Source organism: Anopheles arabiensis, chromosome 2, assembly GCF_016920715.1.
Source record: "Anopheles arabiensis isolate DONGOLA chromosome 2, AaraD3, whole genome shotgun sequence".
Classification (NCBI taxonomy): Eukaryota; Metazoa; Arthropoda; class Insecta; order Diptera; family Culicidae; genus Anopheles; species Anopheles arabiensis.
The window spans coordinates 103,565,888-103,578,749 of NC_053517.1; the positions used below are offsets into that span (position 1 = coordinate 103,565,888).

At 44.9% G+C, this 12,862-nt stretch overlaps 1 long non-coding RNA gene across 1 annotated transcript in view; it reads left to right on the plus strand.

Moving 5' to 3' along the window:
* Nucleotides 1-12,862, plus strand: part of LOC120896866 — a 130,120-nt gene that overhangs the window by 85,219 nt on the left and 32,039 nt on the right. The window contains exon 5 of the long non-coding RNA XR_005738470.1: nt 10,712-10,777. This is a non-coding gene — a long non-coding RNA (uncharacterized LOC120896866). The remainder of the gene's footprint in view (nt 1-10,711; nt 10,778-12,862) is intronic.

Here is a 12,862-nt window from a genome sequence, read left to right on the forward strand (position 1 = left end):
GAAGTGGTTGTGGAGCTGACAAAAAGATGATAGCTAAAAGAGCTGAAGCGAACAGTTCACGGGAAAAACAGATTTTCTTTGTTTTTACTACTACGGTTTGGGTTTTTTTTTTGTTCACGAAGGGTAAAAATGAACTGCCGAAAAGAAATAGACGCTGCGATTTGGAGAGTAAATGATGGAGTGAAAAGGGAAAGCAATAAAGTTGGTGTTACGTATTCACGCTTCCTGTAACGATTGCTTTTAAAGAATCGAACTAAAAGTCTCTTTTCATCATCTTTAAATAAAAATGCACAAGACAGAATTTGAAAAATTTGTTAAATCTTTTATATTAAGTAAGAGATGACCTTATATTGATGAAATCAGGTTGGTTTTTGCGCCCAACACACATATCATTTTGAATTTTTCTTTGCCTTTGCCGTTCGCGATACAAATCGTTTGACTTTTCTAAGTACACTCCCCTGGAAAACAATAACTCATAACACACCCCAAAGCAAGCCTCATTGCTCGACTTTGGGCGGAAATATAAAATAATTCAAAAGTACTACAAATCGTAAAGTAAATTTAAACAAATCACTAGCAAACAGCCTCTCCACCCTCACTCAGTGTACCGTAGAAGCAAAAAACAAATCCCATAAAACCAAACCAGCAAATCACCACTTACGGTAGATTAAGCTCCACTTTCACGTGGGAAAATGATAATAAAACCGGTGCCAAACAAACCAAAGAAGAAAAAAAACTCCTTGATCCTTAATTCAAACAGCAAACTCGGCGCTATGTATCGTACGCTGTGCGTAGTGGTCTGCGCCTCGGTACGAATTATCTTCACTTCCGACAGCGAATTATGCTCATTTCCTGGCAGCCTCCATTATAGGGATGAAAATAAAAATATTAATCATACCGTACGCACTCAAACGACCGTTGCTAGCGGTGACGACGCTGATAACAGCGCTGGAAACGGTGGGAAAAAGTGCAATTTTCCTTTAGATTTTATCCCGAATAAAAGCATGGAGTTTTTTTTTTGTCCAGAAACACAAACCATAATAAAACACAGTGAAAGAGAAAAGAGGAACAGATCCTTCTCAATAAAAACTTCACCCAGGCGCTTTCACAGGCACAAGATGGATGTAAACCAAAACAACAACCAAAAGCACGATTCTTTATTGCCTTTCAAAACCCCAGTTTCTAGCGCCAAACAATAATCCGAAGCAATTGCCAACCGCCGGATCGCGGGACTGCTATCTATTTGAGGGCAGAGGTCAGCACCAAACCGTCACCGACACCCGACAAATGGACTCGCAATCCGTCCGGTTTGCTGTTGAAACACCCCCGAAAAACTCTCCCCGCAATCTGTTTGCTGTGGCCGCGGTAAAAACCAAGCGAGAAAACAAATTGTTCCAACGTTAACCTTTAATTTTCCCCACCGGACTGTGGTTCTTTTTTTTCTTGGCTGTTGTGTTCCGCTTTTGTTCTGAGACTGAGACACAACATGAAAGCGTTTGTGTTGGTGGTGCTTTTTCCGCTGTTTTGATGGTTCCCTTGATGTCGTCACCATTCCGTGCGCCCATAAAGCTAACGACTGCCTAACCGACCACCGGCTCAGCGTACAACTCGCAAGTGCAATGAATTTTCATGATCATGTACCTTCCCCCATCTGAAGGCACTTTACCGACTTCTTACCGACGGTGGCGAATGGCAGGGAAACTCTTTTCTCCAGCGCTGCTTAACTCCCTCGCCCATTGCCAGATAAGATAATGCGTGTACCGTTAAAGAGAAAAGAACCATCGATGGAGGGGTGTCGCGGCTCTCTTTCTCCCCTTTTTGGTAGGGTGTTAAAAAATACAGGTCACAATTATGACGGTAACTTTGAGCCTCGCCAACGATAGCTGCTGGCTGCTTTTTTAAAGCACCACAACAACCACACGTTGGGGTGTGTGTGTGTACCGGAGGGAAAAATAATTGTAATCAGTACGGAAAAGCCTACACCGCATCTTCTTCCGCGGAACCCGGGGTACTTTGCTGGCTGGCTGACGGTGGAGTATATTTTCCCGTACTGTTTTTTCTTTATACCGGCGCGGTCGGAAGTCACTGCCAGGCCACGTGTTAAGTGGCGAACCCGGCTCGAAAGGTTAAGGTAATATTTTTACGGCACACTGTTTGTTTTTTTTTACGACGTGCTCGGTACTTGCGCCAAGGATGCGCGAGGAGCTTTTCTGCTGCCGGTGTGAGTTTGGTTAAATAATGGTTGCTCCCCCCTACCGAAACTGGTTCCGTGCCGAAACGAGCTTCCTTCCGGGAAGCAATTTTTCATTCGCAACTTCGCCGTGGTTACGTGGTAGTGGTGGGAGAGTAATAAAAATTTCATGTGATAATAATTTCTTAGGGCAGCTGTTTTATCTCCCCTCCCATGTGGGTTTTGATGCGATTCTGTATTGCCGATGGATTCAATCCAACACTCAATGAGGCTTGGATTTAGATTGAATAATGCAAAACAGGTTTGCGGCAACCAAGTGTTGAAGTGTGGTACGAAATTTTCAGCAAAGTGTGAAAACAAAATTAAATTAATGACATTAGCAGCTGAGAAATACATTTGCTCAACTTAAGTTTAGCGATGATATTTAACTTATGTATCGTGAAATAATAAAAAAACAAAGCCGATATTTCGTTTAATCATTTGATAAACCACCGTCGAACAGTTTTGGGCCTTTGCTTTTTGGTTTGAAGCGAAACGCCTAAATCTATGCAATACTACATACAATCTTTAGTTGAGCACATTTCTCTTCAAAATTCTACTCAATTTTCAAGTTGTTAGACATTCAAATAAAATGGTGTACTATAATATAACCCATTCAAAAACATTTACGATAATAGACATTTCAAACGTACTTTTTCGAATGTTCATACCCATTCTTCCGGTTGTCTAAATTCCACTTCAAGCGCCTATTAAATCAGACCAAGCACCAACAACCGATCGATCAAAAGTGTTATGCCAACTGGCGAAGAAAAATCCACCTTCATCCACCCCACCCAGAAGCAATTCCCAATCGCTTACCCACTTAATTGCACGCGGAACTGTGCCGCACAGCGAGCGTCAAACCAAACTGGCTAAATACTACCACCTGCGTTTGGTCCGACAATGGGCACCGGACGGCACCGCGGTGGAACTTTCTACAAAACACGGCACACTCATACACACACACACTGCGTGTCGTGATGGATGTGCTGTTTTCCGACTGAGTTAGCTGCCACACACTAAGCCGGTACCGGGGGTTTTGTGGACCCAGTTCCACTGCTCGACTCACAGTTCGCTCGACTTTTCCTGCCATTCCTGTACCGTACAACCATTTCCTTCCCAACCCCAACGAGTGAAGCAGTTAGCGCGGATCACCAGCGGCTCCGTAGGTGTGTGTGTGCAATGAAATATATGGCCTCAGTAGCGGTGTTAGGCACGCAGAATTGCGTCCAGGATTAACGCGAGCAAGCTCCGCAGCGAGCGATACAAAACGAAAGTAGAAGAGGGGCGATGAAAAAAAACAGACGAACACACTCATAACATTGGACCGTTCATTTGTGACGTAGTCGGGTGGGAAGCTGAGCCTTCTGCAAATGGCTCACTCACACACACAGTATGGTGGCAAATAGTCAGCTCTTCAGGTACGGACGACGTTGGCGATGGAACAGAACAGAACGGCATTCCAGGTGGTGCCCGAGCATCCCGAGGTACGTGTCGGTGTGATTAATGCAAATGCACGAAGTATTTGTGACTGTCGTCGACCGTTTAGCGATGTTTCGGCTGCTGTGAAACGGTAGCTGCGAGTGCTGTTGGCACATTTTTTTGTGGGTTTGAGTTAGGCCAGCTTACCGGTACGGTTGTCCAAAATCTCGCCCCAATTTCGAAACGAATTCATGTCAACAGGTGATGTTTTCTCTTCAAACAACTACCTTGGTGCTGGATTTCAGTCTTTCCTGAACGTTGTGCCCGCTCTGCAGCAAGAAGAGCGGACAGAAATATGTTTTTTGGTTTTGTTCTTGCCATTTAAAATGGTTTAAAATGAATTTTGTGCCGAAGTAAAGACACACCTTGTATTCCTTGGTGTCCCACATTTCAAACGTACGCATTTAAGAGGATTACAGCAACAGGCACTTATTTCTGCTGAAGCTAGTTACCTAGTTACTGATACAGCCAATCAGATTAAAATAGAGTCCTCCTCAGTTGTAAGAGAAGCAAATCACTTCATTATACGGTCGTCTATTTGGGACGACCATGAATGAATTAAACGTTTCCCACGAAACACTTTTCTTTTCTTGCGTCGCAATGCTCAATAAAGAATATTTGTAAAATTTGGAGCGTATCTTTCCTTCCCCAAAACATACACACACAAAAAAATCTGTTTCACTTTTAAGCTGAAACTGCTTTCACGGCGAAAAACTCAAAGGAAAAGGAAAACCGCCCATTCTAGCGAATAAACGCCACTCGCTCCACACCATTGATTGGTACAACAACTTCAAACACAACTACCATCGTTCCACCACCGCGCACCATACCGGAACCATTAGCCAGGTTGAAGAGGGCACTAGCAACCATCATACTGGCCACCACCAACCACCACCACCGGCAGCTATTTACTGATCTCCCGAACAAATAAACAAACGGAAAGCGAAAAAGTGCTGACAGGCAGCGTCACCGAGAGCTTGTCTTTATCGTTTTGTCCGTGTTCAGTGCGTCGTCAGTTCATCTAACCCTCCCCAGGGGTTGGAGGTGGGAGCCTGAGCACACCAACCCAACGATTTGACGTTCGGTGACGGAGCCCGACCAGCGACGATAAAACACTCTGCAACGCAACAACAGCAGAAAAAAACGCTTGAAGATGTAGGGCCGTACGGTGTGCGCCTCAAGGTACCTTCGGGCTATTTGAATCACGCATTCGCCCCGACCGGCTGAAACCTGTCGCTCAAAAACTCATCCGAGCTGGGTTCGCTTGTGTGTACAAAACACCCCCATCGCTCCCACGGTAAGCACCGTACGGCTGACTGCTCCCTTTTGTCAATCTCCCTGCGGAACGATACGAGGTGCTGCGGTGGGCTGTCAAATGCCAGCGAACGGTGCACGACCAAATAAGTGAGTGAAAGGTGTAAATAAATAAAGGGAAAGAACAACTCCTACAAGAAATGGGTCCCCCGTTGGTGCGCACACACTCACACCCACATGGGCCCACAAACAGCCGTGGGCTATCGGTCCCAGGAGACGCATGACCATCGTGATTCGGTCACACACACACACACACACACACACATCCTGTAGGACAGTAACGGTTGGAACGGTTGTTGTGCAGTGTGTAGGACAAGATGAAACAGCACTTCAAAAACCTGCCCTCAGCAGCACAAGTGAACACGTAGGCACAATGCCCAGCAACTGTTCGTACTTTTTCCCCCTTTTGCTTCGAAACGAGGGTTGGACAGGAGGTCAAAAAACGTACCGTAACCTATGGGTACAGCGGCACACAACCCAAAGACGACAAGGAACGAGCCTGCCGTTCGTTACTAGCTGCTCCTGGCGGCCAAGATTTTTCACTCAAAATTAAGCACACCTTTGGGAGCTGAGGTTTTTGCTTTCCGTGCCGTCTTAAACCTTTCTTACACAGTATTTTGTATCCCGCTTTTGCTTAAGGAATAAGTAGACATGGCGGGATCAGTTAAAGTTCGAGTTCATGGCTGTCGTGAACTTGCTTCGACTAACTGCTCGGTACAGCTCGAAGCTGCACACACACCCGGTACCTGTGAGTGACGTGAGTCACATGAGAGCAACGAAGAGTCTCTTTCTTCCTGCTATGTGCCATATCAGCATTAATACTGTGCATACTCGTAGGAAGAGGTTAAAGCGTACAGTTTTGTGTAGGAAAGGGATTATTGTACACAGGTATTGGAATCATCTTTTGCTTCAAGAGAAAGCGATGAATGATCGTTTGTCCGCATTGTGTTGGAAGCAGATGGGCATGCTTTCTTGTGCAATCGTTAGCATTATCACAAGACAGTTACAGTTACTGGAATATATTTTGGCAATTTGAACGCTTGTTTCGTGATTTTAAACGAATAACTACCAATAGTGCAGAGTATTTTGTGACATTCAGAGGAGTTGTGATAAAGAGTGCATACCTTGCAGGCGTTTGCCTTTGAACATATCGCCTGGAAGGTATGCAATCTACGTTACTAATTTTCCTTTTTTGTTTTTAGAGATATGTAAAACAGAGTATTCACACGAATATCCTTTGTCCATTTCGAATGTAACCATAAAACGTCTGAAAAGTTTCACTCTTTTCACGTTTATCTGCATATTATTAAAATTCTTGCCTGGGCTTACCACGATAAACCGAACCATGGTTGCAAAAATCAAAACTTTGTTTCCCATGGCTCATGCGGAAAAAAGTTCAAATAGTGGCGAATATTTGCATATTATCGAAGCGGCACTTCATTTAATTAGCCAGCCAGATTAATTTGGGCCGTCTGCTGTTGTTCTTATGTAAAGCCAAGCAATAATAGCTAAGGCAACAATCCAGCCCGTTCATTACCAACGTCCAGCCATATGCATTCTCAACTCTCAAATCTCTTTTAATCTTGAAGCAAATCTTTTACCTTCCCAAGCCGACCACAACCGGTACCTGGAACGTTTCAGCATATCCGGGGAAACGCTTTAGCCCAGTCGCTCCATATGGTACGCTTGAAAGTGGCCAAAAATACCAGTTAGCATTGCTCGTGCTCGTCTCTCCCCATACGTCCTTGCACAAACCGAAGCCTGCTCACTCGGTGTTTGGCTGTCTCGTGGCAACAACATCCTCTCATGCTCCAGCGATTGCCTTAATTTAATGAAAATTTTATGAAAATTAACAAACAATTAAGTTTATGCATGACAAAGTTTCCAGCAGTTTGCACACAACACCCGGACCTCGGGCAGGTGGTTTTTCGCCGGCAACGATATGCGCCTCCTGTCGACCTTCTCGGCTCTCCCGCTCCACTAGATGGTTTAACCTAGCGGGACGTCTGTTTTTCCCGTCTGGAAGCAAACGCTCCCAGAACAGAAGTGTTTTTGGTTGCTTTTGGCTGCTAAAATTTACAGACAAACTTTTTCACCACCTCCACTCAACCGCATCTTTCCCTTTTTGCTGTTCCGTTTTATGTGTGCCGTGAAAAAAAGAGCGCACACAGCCCATTGCCTGACAGGAATAGATAGCACGTGTCACCCAGGGTAGCGTAAAATGTGGCATCCGATAGCGTACCGATGGGCACACTTCCGAGGTGCACGTCTAATCACGACCAACTCTCTAATCATGCACAAATTGCGCAAAGCACTGTGCATCATAATTCACGCTACAAAATGACGGAACTATCTTCCGTCTCTTTCCACTGGTAGTGTTCGCATTTGGGCGCAAAATGTGCACCACGGTACGAAATTGCAACCATTATCCGTTCATTATCCGTGTTGCACTATCTCGGACAGTTTCGACCGTGCAGTATGCGTTACTACCTCCGATCGCTCGCGTACATCACTTGCGTAATCGCTGTCCAGTGGTAGAGTGTGGCTATCGCGTATCGCGATATGGCAAAATCGCATCAGCTAGCCCGCGTTAGAGCACACAATGTATGCTAGGAAGGTTTGGCTGAGCCGATTGACTCGCTGGCTTTAAAAGCCTCTCCCTGGGTCAAACGCGATAGTAATAATACTATTGATGACATTCGACTGATGATGACCGTCCGTTGTACGCCTGGATGTGCTGCAATTGTAGCACGTTGAAACTACCATTCAGGCGCAATGCAGCAAAGCGGGTGTGGAAGTGACAGTTTTGAAATTTGAGTTTGCTTTAATATCGCGGTAATAACCATATGAATGGCATAACTATAACAACAAGATAACTAACCATGCAGTTGGGATGTAAATTATGTGTTGGCAGGACACACAACACTACTATCAATGGCTAATGTGCTCAAATGAAACTCACTGATCGCATAAAATTTATGTTTATATTGATGAGGAAAACATCGATGTAACAATTTGGAACCATTTTTGCTCTTTTTTATATTTGATTTGCTTATTTGATGCTTTTATCAAATTATTTATCCAAGAAACATTGTTTTAAATCAGTATAAATTCCAGTTTAATCCAGTTTAATCCAAATCATTCCTAAGGCTTTCGTTCTTTCCATCACGTGTCAATCGAAAAGTCTATCCGGAATTCCTCATCCCGATGAGTGAACCCATTATTAATGATCCTTGTCAGGGATGATATTATCATCCGGTTTTAGTTCGCTTTCTCTCTCTTTCTTTCTCTCTCTCTCTCTTCGCACCCAACTCTTAATGTACCCTCCACAAGGGTACCACAAACATTTCCCTCGAAAATGATTTGGTAACCAGCCAGCACGCGCTCTCGCAACGCACAAGAACGCAAGCATCCGGCGTACAAACAAACCGGAACAAGCAAACATCCCGCTTCGCCCCTGTGCCAGATCCATTTCCCGAAAAACTTCATCGACCAATTCGAAAGCCCCCCACCCCCCCTCAAAACCCATCCGTACACACAAATTGAAACTGATGAAATCTATTGATTAGAACATTCTTTTGGGATGAAAAACTTCCCAGTATCCCTTCCCTCGGTTTCGGGCGTGTGTAGCAGCACCCAACGATTTGGGTTGATTGTGTATCCTCGTGGAATCGCACCCGAGTGTGTGAGCAAATTCCTCAACGGAAGGCGGACATGTACGAGGGAGCGAGAAAGAATGGGAATTGAAAATGGAAAAAGTTTGCAGCATATTTAAACTTTCAAAGGATTAAAAACATATTCTCATTCCACCTTGCCTGCCCTATTCCCCATTACGAATCCTTCGCCCACTACTGCTCCAACAACCTTGAAGTGGGGTGGGCAAGTAAAGTTTATTTCGGGTCACGATTACGATATCATCTTGTGCAGCCTTTCCACTTTCGAGCCGTATCGGACCGATCGACGAAAACGAACCGTTTGTCAGCTATTCGGCGTGAAGTACGTGAATGGAAACCGCAATATAATGCCGCCTCCCGTTTAGACGAAGGGGCGGATTGAAGGTAAGAATTCCGAATGCCTTCCACCGTGATGTACAACGCTCCGGCAAGACGGCTTCCAATCAAGCGAGATTAACAGTAAAGGATTAAGCATTAATTCTTCACTTTTGAGACCGAAAGCGGTCCATGGGGCACGCATTGCGCATTTTTCTTGCTCTGTAATCTTGCGTGTAAACAACAAAAAGAAGCAAGTCTAGCGTAATGCCAGCGGTTTTCTCTTATCTTTTTCCGCCAAGCGGGAGCTGTTCATGCATGGCTAAGAGTAATTATTTAGCATGGTAAACAATTTGCCCATCGCTGCGCAAGCGGTAGAATGAAACAAACCGCAACAAAAACCACAACGGCATACTTTACGACAAACGAACCTCAACGCTCCTTCGAAACGAAATCGCAATCAACCAAATGGCTGTTGAAAAGTTACTCCATGCAAGAGTTTCCGCGGAGTTCAACCCGGCAATAGACATAAGGGGAAACAAAAAACTGCACCTTGCAAAAAAGTTTCCCACAAATCACAGACACTCACAGACACACCCAAAAACACGTGTACTACGATAAGTACTACGTGGGTGGTGGTGATGTGTGTGAGTGTGTGGGTTTATTTTTGATGAAGGCTAAATAGCTCACATCGCCCGCCCGTGTGTAAAACTTTTCGCTCCCTGCGCTCGTTGAACTGATTTCGCACCAACATTTGCACCTTCCCGTTTGCCCCGTTGCTCCGGAAACGCACTGGAACGGCGCAATCTTCTCTCATTAATCTCCTAAATAAATCATAAATCTCCCACGTGAGGGATAAGCTCTTAGCATGTGTGCTTGTGCCTAGGTGTGTGTGTGTCCGGAATGATGAATGCGTCCCGAAATCTAGTACAGCACGTTTCTGTCACTAAGAAAGCAACCGCCATCCATCGTACATGATTTCACTCGCCCTCCCCACCCTATCCAGTGCAGGTATGGCCATGAAACGCTACGGCCCCAGTACTCCCCGTTGTCACCCCGGAAACACTCCACAAGCCGCAGGCATCGCTTTTAATCCTATTAAATGGCGAATCTGTATAATGTGTCTGTAAGTATATTATCATTTCATGAATTAGTGATCACTTTACGCCCGTGGCACGGTATGCGACGGTATGTGCCGTGGCAAGACCACGTTGATGTGTGCGTGACTCCCGCTTTTCCCTGGCATTAGCGCGCGCTCGCCATGCTCGCCAAGTGGAAGAAATGGCATGCTGTTGGTTGGTGTTTGCTTCGTGTTTTTTTACTCTCCCCCGCACAAATAGCTTCTTGGAACGGTCGCCAATTTATTATCCAATTTCGGTGACGGGCGCTTTATAGGGAGGCTTCAAGGTTTGTGTTTCTTTTCTTCTTCTTCTTCGTTGTTGCAAAGCTCGTATTGTATGTGTGTGTATGGGTAGGCGCGGCAATCAAGATCAATTGACGGTGATTGAAAAGATTTGTAAAATGGTAAAAAATAGGCACTTCAATTTTTCGGCTTATTTATCTTCCTATCGTGTAGGCTGCTGTGCTAGATCGATTGCTCTCCGTTACTTCGTCTCCAGTGCTGCAGACAGGCAATAGGAAACAATTTCAATGATTAACTTTTGTGTGTATTTTGTTTTGCGTTTTCTTTTCACAGCGTCCTTCGGTGAGGAAGATTAATTTTACAGACTACTTCGCGAGATGGGAGACGCCAAAAAATATGGTAAGTTTTATTACGAAATATGAAAAGTAAAACCAACACTCTTTTTTTTGTATCTTAAGCTGATGCGATGTATTAAGGGATTTTTTGTTGTTGAATTTAAATAACATTTAGGCGTTTTTCGTGCAGATTGCATACCTTTTTTGGATTCAAAGAAACTAACCAGCCTAAAAGTATGCAACCAACAATGCAAAATAGTAAGATTTATATTTTTTTTCCTTTTTTAATACTCTCAACTTATTGTCGCTAGACTATTTGATTACATTTACGATTTTCTTAATTTCCTATCCTGGATTGAAAACCGAAACTTTCGGCAACCGATTCATTCATTAGCAAGAGGCAAAATGCGCTGTTCAAATTACTTGCCCACATAATACGAACTTTCCCTACCCGTGTGCTAAACGCTTACGATAAGACTCTGGCTCATTGCTCAATGCTTTTGCTGCATAATTTCAACACTCACCATCGGTACTCTCTACGACTCTCTCCGGAGGGAAAATAGTTACATTCCCCCTGTGTGCCGTCGCATTGCCCGGAGCAGTAAGAGTTTGCGCGGTTTTGCTACGAAACCAGTGCGAGTAAAACACATGTGCAGCGGCTCCATTTGTGCCACTCACAATGCACACAAACACAGCGACCATTTCAATAGAGCATAGAGTTCGTAGAGCCCCTCTGCTACTGCCGGCTTTGTGAAATGATGTTACACCGCACTAAACCATTTTTATCTAATGCTATCACATAAAACATTAAAGAACAGCTACGGTGGTTCCCGTTTCCCGAGACATTATTTCGGCACCATTTTGTAACACCACTATGTGGACGTTTTATGATGCCTTTTTTGCTTGGTCGACTTTGTCTGCTTGCGGCTTCAATAGGCTTCACACTCTCAACTCCCTTGTGACGGGGCGATCTTTTGTCTTGATTTTCGTTCGCTCGGCCGTTTACGGCCACCCGGTCTTTGTACTTGGCACAAAAAGATTAGTGAGCATACCGGCCGGGAACAATGGGGTTAGCATAATGAAATGCGCCACTAACATCCACACCATACCACTCCCCGCACTTGTCACTGCTGGCCACATCCGCTCGGAACATTTATGAACGATGTTTCTGTGATTCGCACAACCGTTCGTTCGCCCCTTCCATCCTGTGTGCGTGCCCAGGTCCATCCACGTCCATAACTGCTGTCAAAATGGGTGACAAACGCAGGGCTCCAAATTTGAGGCTCGGAAAAGCACCCGCAAAAAAAAGAAACCATACTGGATGGTGATAATTTTCACTGCACACACTGTCCACCTTCCAGGAGAGTACAAAAAAGCGCCTAAATGTATGCCTCATGTATGTCTCAACGAAGCGAAACCAAGTGAAAGTGTGAAATTATTCTCGCCCCTGTCTATGTGTGCTTTTTGTCCCAACACGCAACAGTAAAGATACTTTCCGCGACTATTGCCACCAACACCCGAACGACATGATTCATACCGTACTACGACCCCTGGTTGTGTTGGTAATTCAACATTCAGCGAGGGCCACACGGCACTGCCGGCAAGCAACACCTACACGCCCACAACGCGCGACAAACAATGTTAATTTTTCGCCTTTGTGTCATTTATTCACATTTAATAAACATAAAATATGTACGTTACATTTGCTTTTCCTTCCCGTGTGCCACCGGGCAGGAAGGTCTCGTGGAGTCGGCAAACTGTCGCTACCGATGCCAGTGCTTGGTGTTTGCTCGTGTTCCGGGAAACCGTTAGTTCTTGGGCGATGGTCCTTGCCAACGCCGTCATTATCATTATCATCATTGTTGTTGCCGCACGCTGTCATAAACCACACAGTAACGGATGAGTATCTCCGCCCCGTGCAGGATGCTGCTGCTGCTGACTTGTCGCCCGTCGCCAAGGCAACTAAAAGCACCGATCCGAAGCGAATTCATCGCGAAAGTGTGGGACACTTTCCTGTACGCTTCCGTGCACTGAGGTGGAGGTCTTTTCGTCTTCTTTTCCGTTTTTTTTTATGTGCTTCTTGCCATTGTGCCGTGGAAAAGCGTAAGTGTGTCCTCTTAAATCATCTTCTGACTGTGTCATTTCCCAT